Consider the following 20,696-nt stretch of genomic DNA (forward strand, 5'->3'; position numbering starts at 1 on the left):
TCTCCTTAACTCTAAACCTAACACTCACCCTCACCCTCACATTAACCCTAGCCCTAACCCTCACCATAGCCCTAACCCTCACCCTATACCTCAACCTCACCCTAAACCTAAACCTAACCCTAAGCCTAACCCTAACCTTCACCCTAAGCCTAAAACTAACCTTAACCCTCATCCTCACACTATACCTCACCCTAACACTTACCTTCACCATAACCCTAAACCTAATCCTAATTCTCAACCTAACCCTAACACTCACCCACACCCTAACCCGAACCCGAAACCGAAGCCAAACCCGAACCCTTACACTCAACATAACACTAACCCTAACCCTAATCCTAAACCTAACCCTCACCCTCAAACTCACCTAACACTAACCCTAACCCTCAACCTCACCCTCACAATAACCCTCACCCTCACCCTAACCCTCACCCAAACACTAACTCTAACCCTAACCCTCAACCTAAGGCTAACCCTATGCCTAACCCTCACCCTCCCACAAACCCTAACCCTAACACTAACCCTCACCCTAACCCTAATCCTCACCCACAACATAAACCTCTCAATCACCCGAACCCTCACACTTCCCCGAACACTCATCCTCCCTAACCCTCACCCTCACCCTAAACATCACCCAAACCCTAACCCTTACCCTAAACCTAACCCTAACCCTCACCCTAACCGTAACCCTCAACCTAACACTCAACCTCATGCTAATACTCCCTATAACCCTAAACCTTACCTAAAACAATCCCACACCTTAACCCTAACACTAACCCTCTCCCTCACCCTAGCCCTCAGCCTAAACCTATCCCTAATCCTAACACTCTCCCTCACCCTTAACCTCACCCTAAGCCTTCCCCTCACCCTAACCCTAAACCTAACACTAATCATAATCCTCACACTAACTTTAACCCTCACCCTAATCCTAACCCTAAACTTCACCCTCATGCTGACCCAAACCCTCAGCCTAACCCTAAGCCTATCTGTATTCCAAATCGTAACCCTGACACCCACGCTCACCCTAAACGTAACCCTAACACTAACCCTCACCCTCACCCTCACCGAACGCTCACCCTCACCCTAAACATCATCCTAAACCTAATCTCACCCTAAGCCTAACCCTAACCTTCACCCTAACCCTAACCTCAGCTTAACGCTCACCGTCAACCTAATCTTCACCCCTAACCCTAACACTAAGGTAAATGAAACCCACAACCTCACCCTCACACTAACCCTCACACTCACTCTAGCCCTCACCCTAACCCTAAACCTAACACTTACCCTCAACAGCCCCCTACCCCTCCCCCTGAGCCTAAACCTAACCCTAACCATAACGCTCACCATAACCCTCACCATCACACAAACCTTCACCCTAACCCTTACCCTCAAATTTACCCTAACCATAACCCTAACCCCCAACCTCACCCTCACCCTAATGCTAACCCTAACCCTAAACCTAAACCTAACCCTAACAACTAACCCTAACCTCACCCTCACCCTAACCCTTACCCTCACCCACAACCTAAACCTAACCCTAACCATAACCATAACCATAACCCTCACCCTAACCCTAAACCTCACACTAACCCTAACCCTCTCCCTCACCCTAAGTCTAATCCAAACCCAAACAATAACCCTAACCCGCACCCTCACCCTAAATCTTACACTCACCCTCACCCTTACCATAACCCTTACCCTCACCATCACCCTAAACCACCCCTTACCCTCATCCTAAACCTAAACCTAACCCTAAACCTAACCCTCACATTAACCCTAAACATCACCCACAACCTAAACGTCACTATCATCCTCACCCTCAACCTAAACCTTACCCTTACCCTAAACCTAACCTTAACCCTAACCCTAATCCTAACCCTAACCCTAACCCTAATCCTAACCCTAATGCTCACCATATCCCTCACCCTAACGCTAACTCTAACACTAACACTCACCCGCATCCTAACCCTCACCCTCACCCGAACAATCACCCAAACCCTAACCCTCACCCTCCAAATAAACATCACCCTAACCCTCACCCTAAAACTAAAGGTAACCCTAACCCTCCCCCTAACCCTAACATTCACCCTAAACCTAACAGTCATATTGACCCTCACCCTAACACTAACCCTAACCTTAACTCTCACCCTCACCCTAACCCTCACCCTCACCCTAAACATGACCCTAACAATAACCTTCACCCTAAACTTAACCCTAACCCTCACCCTAAACCTAAACTCAGCTTAAACCTCAACCTCACCCTAATCCTCACCCTTACCCTAACCCTTATCTAACTGAAACACTCACGCTCACCCTCACACTGACCCTAACACTAATCCTAACCCTAAACCTCACCCTCAACCTAACCCTAACCCTAAAACTTACCCTATCCCAACACCTCACCCTAACTCTCAACCTAACCCTAACCCTAACCCTAACGTTCACCCTAACCCTAAATCTAAACCTAACCCTAACCCTCACCCTAACCCTCATCATCACCCTATCACTAACCCTAACTCTAACCCTCAACCACACCCTAACCTTCACCCTCACCCTAACCCTCACCCTCAACTGAACACTCACACTCACACTCAACCTCACCCTAATTCTAACACTCATCCTAAACCTAACGGTAAACCTAACACTCTCCCTAACCCTTACCCTCACTCTAACCCTCACCCTAACCCTTACCCCCACCCTAACCCTAACCCTAACCCTCACACTAAACCTAACACTCAATCTAACCCTAAACCTAACCCTCAGCCTAACCCTCACCCTAAACGTAACCCTAAGCCTAATCCTCACCCTATCCCTCACCCTCACCCTAACCCTCACGCTAACCTTAATCCTCTCCCTCAACCTAACCCTCACCCAAAAGCTTACCCTCACAATAACCCTAAACATCACCCTTAATCTAACCCTCACCCTAACCCTAACCATCATCCTCAACCTCACCCTCACTGGCTCCCTCACCTTAACCCTCACCCTCACCCTCACTCTCACACTAACCCTCAACCTCAGCCTAAACATCACCGTAAACCCAACCCTCATGCTCACCCTAACCCTAACCCTCACCCTAACCCTCATGCTAAGCCTAACCCTCACCCTCACCGTAACCCTTATCCTCACACTAACCCTAACCCTAACCCTAACCATCACACTAAACCTAACCCTCAGACTAACCCTATCCCGACACCTCACCATAACTCTCACCCTAACCCTAACCCTAACCCTAACCCTAACCCTCACTCTAACCCTAACCGTAAACCTAACCCTCACCCTCACCCTAACCCTCACCGTCACCCTAACCCTCACCCTAACCATAAGACTTAACCACACTATAACCCTCACACTCTCCCGAACACAAACTCTCACCCAAACACTCAACCTTACCCTAACCCTCACCCTCACAATAAACATCACCCTAAACCTAATTTTCATCCTAACATTAACCCTAACTCTCACCCTAACCCTAAGCAGACCTAACCCTAACCCTCATCCTGACCCTCACCCTAAAACTCACCCTAAACCTAACCCTCACCCTAACACTAACCCTCACACTAAACCTAAACCTAACACTCATCCTCACCCTCTACCTCACCCTCACCCTGAACCTAACCCTCATACTAACACTAACCCTAAAACTAATGCTAACCCTAAATCTAACCCTCACTCTAACCGTTACACTAAACCTTACCCTCACCTTCACCTTAACCCTAACCGTCAGACTAAACCTAACCCTCACTCTGACCATAACCCTAAACCTCACACTAAACCTAACCCTCACCCTAATCCTAAACCTACCACTCAGCCTAACCCTCACCCTAAACCTAACCCTAAACCTAATCCTCACCATATCCCTAAACTTAAACCTAACCCTGACCCTCACCCTAACCCTAACCCTAAATCTAAATCTCACCTTATCCCGAACCCTAACCCTAAACCTCATGCTCACCCTAGCCCTCACCCTAACCCTAAACCTAAACCTAAATCTAAATCTCACCTTATCCCGAACCCTAACCCTAAACCTCACGCTCACCCTAGCCCTCACCCTAACTCTAAACCTAAACCTAACCTGCACCATCAACCTCACCCTCACCCTAACCCTAGCCCTCACCCTAACATTAACACTAACCCTAACACCAATTCTTAACCTCACCCTCACCCTCAGCCTAACCCTAACCCAAACACTAACCCTAACTCTCACACACCCACACCCTCACTTAACTCTAACCCAAACCCTAACCCTCAACCTAACCCTAAACCTCACCATAACCCTAAAGCTCAAGCTCACCAACACACTAATCCTAACCCTAACCTTAAGGCTAACACTCACCCTCACCCTAACTCTCACCCTGAACTTTTCCCTTACCCTAACCCTAACTCTAACCCTCACACTAACCCTAACCCTCACCCTCACCCTAACACTAAACGTAAACCTAACCCTCCCCCTCCCCCTGCCCCTCCGCCTCAGCCTAACCCTAACCCTAATCCAAATCCTAAACCTAACCCTCACTCTCACCCTCAACCTAAACCTAACCCAACCCTAAACCTCCCCCTCCCTCTCCCCCTACGCCTCCCACTCCGCCTTACCCCAACAATATAAATAAACCTAAACCTAAACCTAACCTTCATCCTAACCCTAACGCTCACCCTAACCGTCCCCCTCCCCCTCACTCTCACCCTCACCCTAAACCTAACCCTAACCCTAAACCTCACCCTCACTGTCACCCTCACCCTCACCTTCACCCTCACCCTAAAATCTAACAATAACAATAAACCTAACCCCAACCCTAACCCTCACCCTAACACTAACACTAACCCTAACCCTAACCCTAACTCGCACACTAAACCTAATCCTCACCCTAACCCTAACCCTACCCCTCAGCCTAACCCTCAACATAACCCTCAACAAAAGCCTTAACCTCACCCTCACCCTAACCGTCACACTAACCGTAATCCTCACCCTAACCCTATCCCTCACCCACACCCTCACGCTCACCCTCAGCCTAAACCTAACCCTACCACTAATCCTAATCCTAAGCCTAAACCTCACCCTCACCTTACCCTAACCCTAACCCACTCCCTCACCCTCACCCTCACCCTAACCTTCAGGCTCACCCTCTTCCTCATCCTAAACCCAATCCTAACCCTAACCATCACCCTAACCCTAATCCTCAACCTAACCCTAAGCCTAACCCTCAAACTCACACTCATCCTAACCCTAACCCTAACACTAACCCTCACCCTAAACATCACCCTAACCCTAATGCTAATCCTAACCCTCACCCTCACCATAACCCTCACCCTAACCCTTATCCTCACCCTCAACCTAACGCTAATCCTAATTCTCACCCTATCCCTAACCCTTACCTTAACCTTCACAATCTCCCTAGCCCTCACCCTAACTCTAACCCTAACCCTAACCCTCACCAGAACTCTCACCTTCACCCTAACACTCACCCTCACCCCAAACATCACCCTAACCCTAACTTTCACTCTAAACCTAACCCTAACCCACACCCTAACCCTAACCCTCACCCTAACCGTCACCCTCATCGTAATCCTCACACTAACCCTAACCTTAACACTTACCAACCGAAACACACACCCTCACCCTCACCCTCAACCTAACCCCAACCTCACCCTCAGCCTAACCCTAATCCTAACCCTCACCCTCACCCTCACCCTAACCCTAACCCTCACCCTCACCCACACCCTTACCTAACTCTAACCCTAAACCCAAGCCTCAACCTAACCCTAAACCTCACACTAACCCCAACCCTCAACTTCACCCAAACACTAATCCTAACCCTAACCCTAAGTCTAACCCTCACCCTCGCCCTAACCCTCACCCTAACCCTTACCCTCACCCTAAACCTAACCCTGAGCCTAACCCTCACAATAACCCTAATCTTCACCCTAAACCTAACCCCAAAGGAAACCCAAACCCTAACATTCACCCTATCCCTAACCCTCACACTCACCCTCACCTTCACCCTAACCCTCACCCTCACCCAAGCCCTCACCCTATTCTTAACCTTAACCTTAAACCTCAACCTCACCCTCACCCTCAGCTTAACCCTAACCTAACCCTAACCCTAATCCAAACCCTAACCCTCACCATCACACTCACCCTGAATCTAAACCTAACCTTACCACTCACCCTCACACACACCTTTCCCTAAATCTAACCCTAAACCTAACCATCACTCTAAACGTAAATCTCACCCTAAATCTAAACCTCACACTCACCCACACAATAATCCTAACCCTAACCCTAAGCCTAACACTCACACTCAAGCTAAACCTCCACCTAAACTTTTCCCTCACCCTAACCCTAAACCTAACACTCACACGAACACTAGCACTCACCCTCACCCTAAATCTAACCCTAACCCTAACCCTAACCCTCCCCCTCAGCCTAACCCTAACCCTAATCCTAATCTTAACCCTAAACTACACTCTCACCCTCACACTAAACCTAACCCTAACACTAAAATTCACCCTCACCCTCACTCTCACCCTCACCCTCACCTTCACCCTCACCCTTAACCTACACCTAAACCTAACCTTAACCCTCACCCTGACACTAACCCTAACACTAATCCTAACTCTCACACTAAACCTAACCCTCACCCTAACCCTACCCCTACCCCTCAGCCTAACCCTAACCCTAACCCTAAACCTAATCCTCACCAAATCCCTAACCATAACCCTAACCCTAAACCTCAATCTCACCCAAGCCATCACCCTAACGCTAAGCGTAAACCTAACCCTCCCCTAACCCTAACCCTACCCTCATTCTAACCCTCACCCTTACCTAACCCTAACCCTCACCCTGACCCTAAAACTAAACCTCAAGTTAACGCTCAGCCTCACCCAAACCCTAACCCTCACCCTACTCCTCAGCCTAACCCTAACCGTAACCGTCATCTTCACCCTAAACCTCACATTAACACTTAACCTCACCCTTAGCCTCACCCTAACCCTAACCATAAACATAACCCTCACCCTAAACCTCAACCTAACCCTAAAACTAACTCTCACCTGAACCTGAACCCAAAACCTAAGCCTAACCCTCACCCGAAACCTCACTCTCAGCCTAACCCTAACCCAAACCCTAATCCTAACCCTAACCCTCACCCTCACCCTCACCCTAATTCTAACCCTAACCCTTACCCTCACCCTCAGCCTCAACCTCACCCACAGTCTAACCCTAACCCTAACCCTTTTGCTCATCCTCACCCTCACCATAACCATAACCCTTACTAACCCTAACCCTCACCCTAACTCTAACCCTCACCCAAACCTAACCCTCACCCTCACATTCACCCTATCACTAAATCTAACCCTTACCCTGACCCTAACCCTAACACTAACACTCACCCTAACCCAAACCCTGCTGCTCACCCTCAACCTCACCCTAAGTCTAATCCTATCGCTACCCTAATCTTTACCCTAACCCTCACCCTCACCTTACCCTAACTCTAACCATAACCCAAATCTAATCCTCACCCTACGTCTAAACCTCAAACAACCGTAACCCTCACCCTCAACCTCACCCTAACCCTAACCCTAACCTTAACGCTAACGCTCACCCTAACCCTCACCCTAACCATAAGCCAACCCCTCCGGCAAACCCTGACCCTCAACTTAAACCTAAACCTAAACCTCACCCTAACACTCACCCTAACCCTAACGTTAACCCTAAATCTCTCATTCACCATAAACCTCACCCTAACCCTTACCCTCGCCCTAAGTCTAACCCTCAACCTAACACTAACCCTCACTCTAATCGTAACCCTAACACTAAACCTCATCCTAACCCTCACCCTAACCTTAACTTTAACCCTAAACCTAACCCTTACACTAACCCTAACTATAATGCTAACACTAACCGTAACCCTCAACCTAACACTAACTCTAACCCTAACCCTAACTCTCACACTAAACCTAAACCTCACCCTAACCCTAAGCCAACCCCTCAGCCTAACCCTAACCCTAACCCTAAACCTAACCCTAATCCTCACCCTATCCCGAACCCTAACCCTAAACCTAAACCTCACCCTCACCCTAGCCCTCACCCTAACCCTAACCCTAAACCTAACCCTACCCTAAACCTAACCCTCACCCTAACCCTAAACCTCACCCTGAACCTAACCCACAACATAACTGTCACCCTAACCCTCAACCTCAACTTAACACTCACCCTCACCTTAACCCTAACCCTCAACGTACTCCTCACCCTAGCCCTAACCTTAACCCCCAACTTCACCCTAAACCTCACGTTAACCCTTACCCTCACCCTGACCCTCAGCCTAACCATAACCATAACCATAACCCTCACCCTAACCCTAAATCTAACCATCACCCGAAACCTCACCCAAACCCTAACCCTAAAACACACATTCACCCTCAACCTCAGCCTAACCCTAAACCTAACACTAATCCTTACCCTAATCCTAACCCTCACTTCATCCTAACTCTAACGATAACCCAACCCTAATCGTCATCAACCTCAATCTAACCCTAACCTTAAACCTAGCTCTCACCCTAAACCATAAACTCACCCTAAACCTTAACCTACACCTAACCCTAACCCTAACCCTCACACTAATCCTAATGCTAACCCTAACCCTAAAACTCACACTCACCCTAAACCTCACAGACACCCTAACCCTCATCCTAACACTAACCCTAATCCACACCCTAACCGTCAGTCTCAACCTGACCCTCAAGCTCACGCTAAACATCACCTTAAACATAACCTTCACCCTAACCCTAATCCTAAGCCTCACCCTAACCTAAACCTCACCCTCATCCTCACCCTCACTCACAGCCTAAACCAAACCCTAACCCTAACACTCACCCTAACCCTAACCATAAACCCTACCCTCACCCTATCCCTAACCATCACCCTAACCCTAAACCTAACCCTATACATCACGCTAACCCTAACCCTCACCCTAAACCTAACCTTAAACCTCAACCTCACCCTAAGCCTAAGCCTAAACCTAACACTAATCCTAAACCTAATTGTCACTCTCACCCTAACCCTCACCCTAACCCTAACCTACCCTTAAAACTAACCCTCACCCTAACCCTCACCCTAAGTTTAACCCTAAACCTAAACCTCCCACTCACCCCAACCTTCAACCTAACCCTTATCCTCGCCCTCACCCTAACCCTCACATTAACCCTAACCCTCACTCTAACCCTAAACCTAACCCTCACACTCACACTCATTCTCACCCTCAGCCTAAACCTAACCCTAACCCAAACCCTAACTCTAACCCTAACCCTTACCCTCACTCTTACCCTAACCCTAACTCTCACCCTCTCCCTCACTCTCACCCTAAACCTGAACCTCAAACTCACCCTCACCCTATCCTTAACAATAAGCCTAACCCTCAAACTAAACCTAATCCTCAGCCTAAACCTAACGCTAACCCTCACCCTAAGCCTAACCCTAAACCTAACACTCACCCTCACCCTAACCCTCACCCATACACTTACCTTCACCCTACCTCTCACCCTAACCCTCACCCTCACCCTAACTCTAAGCCTAATGCAACCATAACCCTCACTCTAACTCTAACCCTCACCCTCAAACTCAATCTATCCCTAACCTTAACACTAACTCTCACCCTAAACCTAACCCTCACCCTAACCATTACCCTCACCCTAACCCTAACCCAAACCCTAACCCTCACACTAATCCTAATGCTAAACCTAACCTTAACACTCAAACTAACCCTCAGCCTAAAACTAAAACTAACGCTAACCCTCACCCTAACCCTCACCCTCACCCTAACCCTTACCCTAACCTTAGCCCTCACCCTCAACCTAACCCTCACCCTAACCCTTGACCCCACACTAACCCTAACCCTCAAAATAACCCTCACCTTAACACTAAAACTAACGCTAACCCTCACCGTAACCCTAAACTTAACCCTCACCCTCACCCTAACCCTCACCCACACCATAACCCTCACTCTAATCCTGACCTACACCCTCACCCTAAACATCACCCTAAACATAACCCTCACTCTAACCCTAACCCTAAGCCTCACTCTAAACCTAATCCACACTCTCACCCTCACCCTCACTTACAGCCTAAGCCTAAACTTAACCCTAACCTTCACCCTAACCCTAACCCTAACCCTCACCCTAACCCTAACCCTCAACCTAAACCTCACCCTAAACCTAACCCTCACCTTAAAACTAACCCTAACCCTCACCCTAACCCTAGCCCTCACCCTCACCGTAAGGCTCACCCTAACCCTTAACCTCACACTAACCCTAACCCTAACCCTAATCCTCAGACTAAACCTAACCCTCACCCTAACCCTAACCATTCCCCTCAGCCTAACCCTCACCCAAACCCTGACCCTAACCATAGTTCTCACCCTATCCCTAACACTAACCCTAACCCTCACCCTCACCCTAGCCCTCAACCTAAGTCTAACCGGAACCCTAACCTGCACCTGGACCCTCAACCTCACCCTAACACTCACCCTCATCCTTAACATCACACTAACCCTATCCCTCACCCTAACCCTAACCTCAACCCTCACCCTAACCCTAACCCTAACCCTCACCCTCATCCAAAGTCTCACCCTAACCCTAACTCTAACACTTACCTAACCGACACCCTCACCCTCACAATAGCCCTCACCCTAACCTTAACCCATCCTAACACTAAACCTCAAACTCACCCTCACCCTCAGCCTAACCTTAAACCTAACCCTAATCCTAACCCTAATCCTCACCCTCACCCTAACCCTAAAACTAAACCTAACCCTCACCCTCACTCAAACCATCACCCTAACACTAACCGTAACCCTAAAGCTAAACCTCACACTAACTCTGACTGTCACCTTCACCCACACACTAATCCTAAAAGTAACCCCAAGCCTAATTCTCACTCTCACCCTAAAACTCACCCTAATCCTTACCCTCACCCTAAACGTAACCCTAACCCTAACCCTCACAGTAACCCTAACCCTCACCCTAACCATAACCCTACCCCTCAATCTAACCCTCATCCTACCCCTAACCCTAACACCTTCGCTTACCCTAACCCTCACCCTAAACCTAAACCTCACCTTAAAAAAAAACCGTCAACCGCAACCTCACACTCACCCTCAGTCTAACCCTAACGCTAACCCTATGCTAACCCTAAACCTCACCCTCACCCTCACCCTAACTCTAACCCTAATCCAACCATAACCCTCACTCTAACTCGAAAGCTCACCCAAACCTAACCATAACCCTCAACCTCAATCTAACCCTAACCTTAAACTTAACTCTCATCCTAAACCTAACCCTCACCCTAAACTTTACCCTCACCCTGACCCTAACCGTAAACCTAACCCTCACACTAATCCTAATGCTAACCCAAACCATAACCCTCAAACTAACCCTCACCCTAACCCTAAAACTAATGGTAACCCTAACCCTAACCCTAACCCTAATCCTCACCCTCACCCTAACCCTCACCGTCTCCTTAACCCTCACACAAACCCTAAACCTCACCCACAGCCTAACCCTCACTCTCCCCCTGACCCTCACCCTCACCCTAAACATCACCCTAAACATAAACCTCACCCTAACCCTAACCCTAAGCCTCACCCTAAACCTAACCCTCACCCTCACCCACACCCTCACTTACAGCCTAAGCCTAACGCTGACTCCAACCCTCACCCTATCCCTAACCCTAAACCTAGCCCTCACCCTAACTCTGACCCTCACCCTAACCCTTGAACTCAAACTAACCCTAACCCTAACCCTAACCCTCAGACTAAACTTAACCCTCACCCTAACCCTAACCATTCCCCTCAGCCTAAACCTCACCATAACCCTGAACCTAACCCCTAATTCTCACCTATCTCTAAACCAAAACCTAAACCTCACCCTCACCCTAGCCCTCAACCTAACTCTAACAGTAAACCTAACCCGCACCCAAACCCTCACCCTCACCCTAACCCTCACCCTCATCCTTAACATCACCCCAACACTATCCCTCATCCTAACCCTAACCCTAACCCTCACACTAAATCTAAACCTCACCCAAACCCTCTCCCTCAACCACATCCTCACTCTAAACCTAACCCTAACAATTGCCTAACTGAAACCCTCACCCTCACCCTAACCCTCACCCTCACAATAGCCCTCACCCTAACCTTAACCCAACCCTAACCCTAACCCTCAAACTCACCCTCACCCTCAAACTAATCCTAACCCTAACCCTCAGCCTCACTCAAACCCTCACCCTAAACCTAACCCTAGCCCTAACCCTAAACCTCACACTATTACCCTCACCCTCACCCACACACTAATCCTATCACTAACCCTAAACCTAACTCTCACCCTCTACCTAAATCACCCTAAAATTTACTCTCACCCTAAACCTAACCCTAACCCTAACCCCCACATTAACCTAAGCCTTCCCCTCTCCCTAACCCTAATCTTAACACTAACCCTAACCCCCACAGTAACCCTAACCCTCACCCGAACCATAACCCTAACGCTTAATTCAACCCTCATCCTACCCCTAACCCTAACCCTTTTGCTTACACTCACCCTCACCCTAACCCTAACCCTCACCTTAAAAAAGACCGTCACACTCACCCTCAGTCTAACCCTAACCCAAACACTAATCCTAACCCTAACCCTCACCCTCACGCTAACTCTAACCCTAATCCAATCATAACCCTCACTCTAACTCTAACACTCACCCAACCCTCACCCTCACCCTCAACCTCAATCTAATGCTAAACTTAACCCTAACTCTCACCCTAAACCTAAACCTCACCCTACCACTTACCCTCACCCTAACCCTAAACCTCACACTAATCCTAATGCTAACCCTAACCCTAACCCTCACACTAATCCTAAACCTAACCATAAAATTAACCCTAACCCTCACCCTCACCCTAACCCTAATCCTCATCCTCACCCTCACCGTCACCCTAAACCTCACCCTCACCCTAACCCTCACCCACACCCTAACCCTCACTCTCACCATGACCATCACCCTCACCCTAAACATCACCCTAAACATAACCCTCACCCTAAACCTAACACTAAGCCTTACCCTAAACCTAACCCTCAGCCTCAACCTCATTCACATCCTAAGCCTAACCCTAACCCTAACCCTCACCCTAAACCTAACCTTAAACCTAACCCTCACCCTAACCCTAACCCTCACCCTCACCCTAACACTAACCCTAAACATCACTGTAACCCTAATCCTCACCCTTAACCTAATCCTATCCCTAACCCTAAACCTCAACCTCACCCTCACCCTAAACCTAACCCTAAACCTAACACTAATCCCAAACCTAACTCTCACTCATCTTTACCCTAATGCTAACCCTAACCCTATCCCACACACTAATACTCACCCTCACCCTCACCTTATCCCTTACCCTAATCTAACCCTCACACTCACCCTCACCTTCACCCTAACCCTAACCCTAACCCTAAACCGAACCCGAATCGTCACCCTCACTTTAACCCTCACGCTCACACTAAACCTCACTCTCACCTTAACCCTCACCCTAACACTCTTGCTAACCCTCACCCTAACACTTACAGTCACCCTAATGCTCACGTCACCCTAATCCTCACCCTAACCCTAAACTTAAAACTGACGCTAAACATATCCCTCAACCTCACCCTCACCTCCACCCTCAGCCTAACCCTCTCCCTCACACTCACCCTCACCTCCACCCTCAGCCTAACCCTCACCCTCACCCTAGCCCTCACCCTAACCCTAACCCTAACCCTAACCCTCACCCTGACCCTAACCCTCACCTTCATACAAATCCTCACCCTAACTCATACTCTAATCCTAAAACTAATCCTAACCCTCACCCTATCCCTAACCCTCACCCTCACCCTAACCCTAAACTTAACCCTATCCCAATCCCTTACCTCACTGAAACCCTCAGACTCACCCTCAGCCTCACCGTAACACTCACTCTCACAATAGCCCTCATCCTAACCTTAACCCAACCCTAACCCTAACCCTCAAACTCACCCTCACCCTCAGCCTAAACCTAACCCTAACCCTAATCCTAACCATAACCCTCACCCTCTCCCTAACCCTATCCCTAAACCTCACAGTCACTCAAACCCTCACCCTAACCCTAACCCTAACCCGCACACTAACCTAACTCTCACCCTCACCCTCACCCTAACCCTAACACTAACACTAACCTTCTCCCATACCCTCACCCTCAACCTCAACCTAATGCGAACCATAATCCTAATCCTAACTTAACCCTCACTCTCACCCTCACCCTAAATCAAACCCTAACCCTAAACCTCCCCCTCCCCCTGACCCTCACCTTTACCCTAACCCTAACAATAAACCTAACCTTAACCCTAAACCTAACCCTCACCCTAAGCCATACCCTAACCCGAACCGTAACCCTAACCCTCCCGTAACCCTCACCCTCATCCTCAGCCTAACCCTAACCCTAATCCTAATCCTAAACCTAAACCTCAATCTCACCCTAACCCTAAATCTAACCCTATCCCTAAACCTCACCCACACCCTAAAACTCACCCTAACCCTAACAATAACCCTAAACCTAACCCAAACCCTCACCTCAACCCTTTCCCTATCCCTCAGCCTAACCCTCACCCTCACCATAACCCTAAACTTCCCCCTATCACTAACCCTAACCCTAACCTTAAGCCTCACACTAAATCTAACCCTCACCCTAACTCTTACAATACGCCTCAGCCTAACCCTCACCCTAACCCTGACCCTAACATGCACCCTAAACCTAACCTTAAACCTAAACCTCACCCTAAGCGTAACCCTAACCCTTACCCTCGTCCTAACCCACACACTAATCCTAAGCCTAAACCTAAACCTAAACCTCACCCTAACACTCACCCTAAACCTAGCCCGAAATCTCACCCTCACCCTCAACCAAACCCTCACCCTCACCGTAACCCTAACCCTAAAACTAACCCTAACCCGAACCCGAACCCTTACCCTAAACCTCAGCCTAACCTTCACCCTCACCCTAACCCTAACCCTAACCTTCACCCTTACACTAACCCTAACCCTAACCCTAAAACTTACAGGAAATCTAACCCTCATCCTAACACTTACCCTACGCCTCAGCCTAATCCTCACCCTAACCCTGACTCTAACCTGCACACTAAACTTAACCATAACCCGATCCCTAACCCAGACCCTAACCCTTACCCTCCACCTAACCATCAAACAAATCCTAAGCCTAACCCTAAACCTAAACATCACCCTAAACCTCACCCTAACCCTAAACTAAGCCTCAGCCTAACCCTAATCCTAACCCTAAGCCTCACACTCACCCTAACCCTCACCCTAACCCTAATCCTCACCCACAACCTAACCCTCACCCTCACCCTCACCCTCACCATAGGCCTAACCCTAATCCTAACACTAATCCTAAATTTAACACGCACCATAAAACTCACCCTAAACCTAACCCTAACACTAACCCTCACCCTAATCCTTACCCTCATCCTAACACTAACCCTAACCCTAAACCTACCACTCACACTAAACCTAAACCTCACACTAACCCTAAACTTACCTCTCACCCTAACCCTAAACCTAATCCTAAACCTAAACCTTACCCTCACCCTAAGCCTAATCCTAACCCTCACCCTTACCCTAGCACTCACCTTAACCTAAACCAAACTTTAAGCCTCACGCTAACACTAATCTTCACCCTAACCTAAACCTCACCCTAACCCTTACCCTAACCCTAACCCTAGCATTAACCCTAACTTTCAGCTTAAACCTCATCCTATCCCTAACCCTAACCCTCACCCTCACCCTAACACTCAACCTAGCATTTACACTCACCCTCACCCTCAGCCTAACCCTAAACCTAACCCTAATCCTAACCCTAACACTCACCCTCACCCTCACCCTAACCCTACACCTAAACCTCACCCTCACCCTCACCCTCACCCTAACCCTCAGCCTCACCTTCAGCCTCACCCTAACGCTAATCCTAATCCTAACCCTCACCCTAAACCTCAACCTCACCCTAACCCTAACACTCACCCTCACATTAACCATAACGCTAACCCTAAAGGTAACCTTATGCCTCACCCTAAAACTAATGCTAAAACTAACCCTCATCCTCATCCTAACCCTCACAATAATCCTTACCCTAACCCTAACCCTTACCCTACCCTTACCCTAACCCTCAGATTAAACATAACCCTCACCCTAACCCTAACCCTAGCCCTCAGCCAAACCCTCACCCTAACCCTAACCCTAAACCTAATTCTCACCCTAACCCTAACCCTCAACCTCACCCTAGCCCTCACCCTAATTCTAACCCTATCCCTAACCCTCACCCGAACCATCACCCTCACCCTAGCTTTCACCCTAATTCTAACCCTATCTCTAACCCTCACCCGAACCATCACCCTCAACCTAACCCTCACCCTCATCCTAAACATCACCCTAAACCTAACCCTAACCCTCACCCTAACCCTTTCCCTCATCCTAATGCTCACCCTAACCAAAACCCTCACCCTAAACCTAACCCTCACCGTGACCCTTACCCTCAGCCTAACCCTAACCCTAACCCTAACCCTCACCCTAACCCTCTTCCTAACCCTAACCCTAACCCTAACCCTCACCCTACATCTCACCCTAACACTAACCCTAACCCTAACCCTCACTCTCACTAACTCTCACCCTAAAACTTACCATCACCCTAATCCTCACCCTAACCCTAACCCTAACACTAAACTTACACTTCACAGTAACCCTCACCCTAACCCTTACCCTAAAACTCACCCTCAACCTAAACCTCATAGTAACCCTAACCCTCACCCTAACCATCACCCTACCCCTCAGCCTACCGTTATCCTACCCCTAACCCTAACCCTCACGCTTACCCTCACCCTCAACCTCACCCTTACCCTCACCCTAACCCAAACAGCCACCCTCTCCCTCCCCCTCAGACTAACCCTAACACTAACCCTAATCCTAACCCTAACCCTCACCCTCACCCTAACTCTAACCCTAATCCAACCCTATCCCTCACTCTAACTCTAACTCTCACCCAACCATAACACTCACCCTCAACCTCATTCTAAACCTAACCTTAACCCTAACTCTCACCCTAACAAATGCCCTCACGCTTACCCTTAGCCTAAACCTAACCCTATCCGTAACCCTAACCCTCACACTAATCCTAATGCTAACCCTAACCCTAACCCTCAAACTAACCCTCACCCTAACCCTAAAATTTACGCTAACCTTCACCCTAAACCTAACCCTAATCCTCACCCTCACCCTAAACCTCACCCTAACCCTAACCCTAACCCTTACAGTAACCCTAACCATAACCCTAACCCTAACCTAACCCTCAACCTAACAATAACCCTAAACCTCACCCTAACCCTCACCCTCACCCTAAACCTAACCCTAACCCTAACCCTCACACTAACCTAAGCCTTACCCTCTCCCTAACCCTAACCTTAAACCTAACCCTAACCCTCACAATAACCCTAAAAATCAGCCTAACCATAACCCTACCCCTCAATCTAACCCTCATCCTACCCCTAACCCTAACCCTTTCGCTTACCCTCACCCTCAACCTAACCCTAATCCTCACCTTTAAAAAAACCGTCACCCTCACCCTCACCCTCAGTCTAACCCTAACCCTAACCCTAATCCTAACATTAACCCTCACCTTCAACCTCACCATATCTCTAACCCTAATCCAACCATAACCCTCACTCTAAATCTAACCCTCACCCAACCCTAACCCTCACCCTCAACCTCAATCTAACCCTAACCTTAAACTTAACTCTCACCCTAAAACTAACCCTCATCCTAACCGTTACCCTCACCCTAACCCAAAACTTAAACCTAACCCTCACACAAATCCTAAGTCTAATCCTAATCCTAACCCTCAAAGTAAACCTCACCCTGACCCTAAAACTAAGGATAGCCCTCACCCTAACCCTAACCCTAATCCTCACCCTCACCCTAAACCTCATCTTCACCTTAACCCTCACCGTATTTCTAACCCTCACCCACACCCTAACACTCACTCTCACTCTCACCATGGCCCTCACCCTCACCCTAAACATCACCCTAAAGATAACCCTAAACGTAACCCTAAGCCTCACCCTAAAACTAACCCTCACCCTCACTCACAGTCTAAGCCTAGGCCTAACCCTAACCCTCACCCTAACCCTAATCTTCACCCTAACCCTCACCCTAAAACTCACCCTCAAACTAAACCTAACCCTAACACTCAACCTCATCCTAACCCTAACCCTAACCCTCACCCTCACCCTCACCCTAACCCTCACTCTAACCCTTAACCTCACACTAACCCTAACCCTCAGACTAAACCTAACCCTTACCCTAACCCTAACCATTCCCCTCAGCCTAACCCTCACCCTAACCCTGACCCTAACCCTAATTCTCACCCTATTCCTAACTCTAACCCTAAGACTCACCCTCACCCTAGCCCTCAACCTAACTCTAACCGTAACCCTAACCCACCCCCAAACACTCAGTCTCACCCTAAATCTCACCCTCATCCTTAACATCACCCTAAACCTATCCCTCACCCTAAACCTAACCATAACCCTCACCCTTACTCTAACCCTCACCCTAAACCTCTCCCTCAACCAAATCCTCACCCTAACCATAACCCTAACATTTACCTAACCGAAACCCTCACCCTTACCCTCACCCTCACCCTCACAAGAGCCCTCACCCTAACCTTAACCCAACTCTAACTCTAACCCTCAAACTCACCCTCAACCTCAGCCTAAAACTTACCCTAAAACTAATACTAACCCTAAACCTCAACCTCACCATAACCCTAACCCTAACCCTACCCTCACCCTCACTCAAACCCTCACCCTAACCCTAACCCTAAACCTCACACTAACTCTCACCCTCACCCTCACCCACACACTAATCCTAACACTAACCCTAAGCCTAACTCTCACCCTCACCCTAAACCTCACCCTAACATTTACCCTCACCCTTAAACTAACCCTAACCCTAACCCTCACACTAACCTAAGCCTTACCCTTTCCCTAACCCAAACCTTAACCCTAACCCTAACCCTCACAGTAACTCTAACCCTCACCAGAACCAGAACCCTACCCCTCATAACACTCATCCTACGGCTAATCCTAACCCTTTCGCTTACCCTCACCCTAACCCTAACCCTCACCCACACCCTAACCCTGACTCTCACGCTAACCGTAACTCTCACCCTAACCCTAACACTAACCCTAAACATCACCCTAACCCTAATCCTCACCCTTACCCTAACCCTATACCTAACCCTCAACCTCAACCTCACCCTCACCCTAAGCCTAACCCTAAATATAACACTAATTCTAAACCTAACTCTCACTCTCATCTTATCCCTGATGCTATCCCACACACTAATACTCACCCTCACCCTCACCCTAACCCTTACCCTAACCTAAGCCTAAACCTCACCCTCACCCTAACCCACACCCTCACCCAAACCCTAACCCAAACCCTAATCCTAACCCTAACCTGAACTGTCATCCTCACCCTAACCCTCACGCTCACACTAAAACTCACCCTCACCCTAACCCTCACCCTAACACTAGCGCTAACCCTCATCCTAACACTTACAGTCACCCTAATGCTAGTCACCCTAATCCTCACGCTAATCTTAAACTTAAACATTATTCCAACTCTAACCTTCACCCTCACCCTCAACTTCACTCTCAGCCTAACGCTCACCCTCACCCTAGCCCTCACCCTAATCCTAACCTTAACCCTAACCCTCACCCTGACCCGAACCCTCACCATCATACTATACCTCACCCTAACTCTTACTCTAATCCTAACCCTAACCCTAACCCTCAGTCTCACCCTATGCCTAACCCTCACCCTCACCTTAACCCTAACCCTAACCCTAACCCTTACCTCACCAAAACCCTCACACTCACCCTCACCCTCACGCTAACCCTCACTCTCACAATAGCCCTCACCCTAACCTTAACCCAACCTTAATCCTAACCCTCAAACTCACCCTCACCCTCAGCCTAAACCTAAACCTAACCCTAATGCTAACCATAACCCTCACCCTCACCCTAAACCAAACCCTAAACCTAACCCTCACCGTCACTCAAACACTCACCCTAACCCTAACCCTAACCTAACCCTAACCCTCACACTAATCTAACTCTCACTCTCACCCTCACCCTAACCCTAACCCTAACACGAACCTTCTCCGTCACCTTCAACCTCAACCTCATCCTAATGCTAACCATAATCCTAATCTTAACACTAAACCTCACTCTCACCCTCACCCTAAACCAAACCCTAACACTAAACCTCCCACTCCCCCTCCCCCTCACCTTTACCCTAACCCTAACAATAATCCTAACTCTAAAACTAACCCTAACCCTCACCCTAAACCTACCCCTAATACTCACACTCACCCTAACCCTCACCATCACCCTAACACTCACCCTAACTCTAACCCTAACCCATATCCTAACCCTCACTCTCACCTGGACCCTCACACTCACCCTAAACATCACCGTAAATATAATCCTCACCATAATCCTAACCCTAAGACTCACCCTAAACCTAACCCTCACCCTCACTCACAGCCTAAACCTAACCCTAAACCTAACCCTCACCC

The sequence above is a fragment of the Dipodomys merriami genome, unplaced genomic scaffold (assembly GCF_024711535.1).
Source record: "Dipodomys merriami isolate MVZ:Mamm:240054 unplaced genomic scaffold, mDipMer1.0.p SCAF_43, whole genome shotgun sequence".
Lineage (NCBI taxonomy): Eukaryota > Metazoa > Chordata > Mammalia > Rodentia > Heteromyidae > Dipodomys > Dipodomys merriami.